The following is a 2500-nucleotide window of genomic DNA, read 5'->3' on the forward strand; positions in this document are numbered from 1 at the left end:
AGGGTATGCTGCATGGATGGAAACTTCTGGCTCGCATTGGTAAGCAGATCCAAATGCTGATGGTAAAGCCAAGACTAGTTTCTTCATGCAACTGTGTTTATCAGACAGTGGTGTTCGGGAACTTAATGTGGAGGGTGCATGATCATTCGCAGAAGTTTCCAATATTTCTCGATTTTTATATTTAGCTGACATAATAAGACTCTCTCTCTCTCTCTCTCATAATAGTTTCTTCTAGATTTTTGTTTTATTGGGTATACAATTCTCAAAATAAATAAATAAATAAAATAAAGCGTTTTAAAAATCAGGTTTGCAATATTATGCAATGTAAATACCATTCGTAGACGATCAGGCTAACGCCAGAATTTAGGAATTAGGAAGAAATATCTTGCAAATCTCTTGTGCTGCATGTTTTTATTTATATTGTCGGTATACCCAGTGAAGTTACCATTATCGTTGTTATCAATACACATCACAGACTTCCTAATCGTCAATGTCAATAGAATGTATATTTCAAAAATACCAGTAAGCCACACCATTTATTTAAGGTGTCACCACTCTCGTTTGCGAGTCTACATTCATTTCTCGAAATTTAGGGTTCGAGGAGTCAGCAGTAATATAATATATAATTTGACCAGAAAAAGTATCTGCTTTTAATTCATGTTTCTCACGTTTATATTGCATTCGCGTACCTCCACCCCATAGTACACTATTTATCTCACTGAGTTTCATATTCTCTAAGTTTATATAACTGCATTCGTTCATCTCATACATATACCTCGACAGCCATCCATTAGATGATGTTGGACACTGGCCAACTATATGCTGATATTTATTTTACAAAAGTCACAATATCACCGATGATTCCTAATGACTATGTATAATGCAGTCCTGTTTATTTCTCCCCAACTCGCTACTTTTTGCAACAGTTTAAGGGATGTTCAGCTGTTACCATGATAAGAACAGCAATGAGGATTATGAAAATAAAAATAATAATAGCATAATAATTATAGTTAAAACAGTAATACCAGTAATATTAATCATAGATATGATAACAAAATAGATACTAATGCTAAAATTGAAAAAATACAACTACAAGAGGTAATAATATAAAAATTATAATGGTAATTGTAATCACAATAATGATGATAATGATTATAATAACAATGACAGTAATAACAATACTGCTACTAATAATACTATTACTAAGATAACACTAATATTAATGATAAAATCAATATTATTATCGATATTGATAATTATAACGATGAAGATGGTGATGGTGATGCGATGATAATGATGATATTTAGAAAAACAGTAATAAACGTTATTGTCATCATGGTAGGGATAGTGTATACATATTATAAAAGAGATGACAGAATAACTTATAACGACTAAGGTTAAAACGATAATGATAATGAAAGGACTAAAAATGTTAATGATAATAGGCAATCTGATTTTTTTTTCAGATATCTCTAGATCTATTCCATTCATTCTGAAGAATGTATTTCAAACATGATAACAAGGGGCAATGCAGGAAAGTAAGAGAAAAAATAGAATGAGAGAGATATGGAGGATCGAAAAGAAATCATTTGGTGACACTTGTAAATAAAGTTTGTAAACCAACTTTGTATTCTGACAGCTTATATTACTAATTTCATATCAATTACCAAAGTTTCTCGCCTCGTCTGTCTATTTGGCGTCTCTCTCTCTCTCTCTCTCTCTCTCTCTCTCTCTCTCTCTCTCTCTCTCTCTCTCTCTCTCTCTAGTGCCTATCCAAAAAATGTCGAGTAGTAGTACAGATTCTTATTTCTGAACATCAGTGGAAATCAGCTTTAATCTTTGAACCGTTTTGTAGATTTAACCCTTATGAACGATCGTCTTAAAGGTAGTTTCAGATAACATTCCATGTCAACGATAAATATTAATTTCATAATCATTGGTGTACATTCGAATTCCTGTTATATGTTTTTATCATAAATTTCTTATAATTTTCTTTCGGAGTAACAGTTTATACCCAACCGCAGTATAAGATGAAATGTAAAGAATTATATCTCATATGGCTCAAAATAGAAGATATATGCTTAGCACAGGATCCAGCTGTCACAATGCAACAGTAGTAGTATTTCACACCTTGGTAGCTGTACTGTCTGGTTTCTCTATGTATTTGTATGCAAATGTGGACCAAAATGGCACTCATATAATTCATGACACTGTGAACTACAGTAACAAAAAACCTTTCAAAATATATAGATAATTATTAGCTACGGTAAAAAGATCATTCTTCTCTCTCTCTCTCTCTAAGCAAAGTGGATAACACTAAGCAGGATAAAACAAACTTTGCTTCTTTTGCCTCTTTCCTTCCTTCCACCTTTCCTACTCCATCTTCGTTTTTATTCCTTTGTCTTCATCACTTGTTCTTCTCTTATTACCAATATGACAGCAAACTTGTGAATACGCGCATAAACACTAAAATAATAATAATAATAATAATAAAATAATA

Source organism: Penaeus vannamei, chromosome 10 (assembly GCF_042767895.1).
Source record: "Penaeus vannamei isolate JL-2024 chromosome 10, ASM4276789v1, whole genome shotgun sequence".
NCBI classification, from domain to species: domain Eukaryota; kingdom Metazoa; phylum Arthropoda; class Malacostraca; order Decapoda; family Penaeidae; genus Penaeus; species Penaeus vannamei.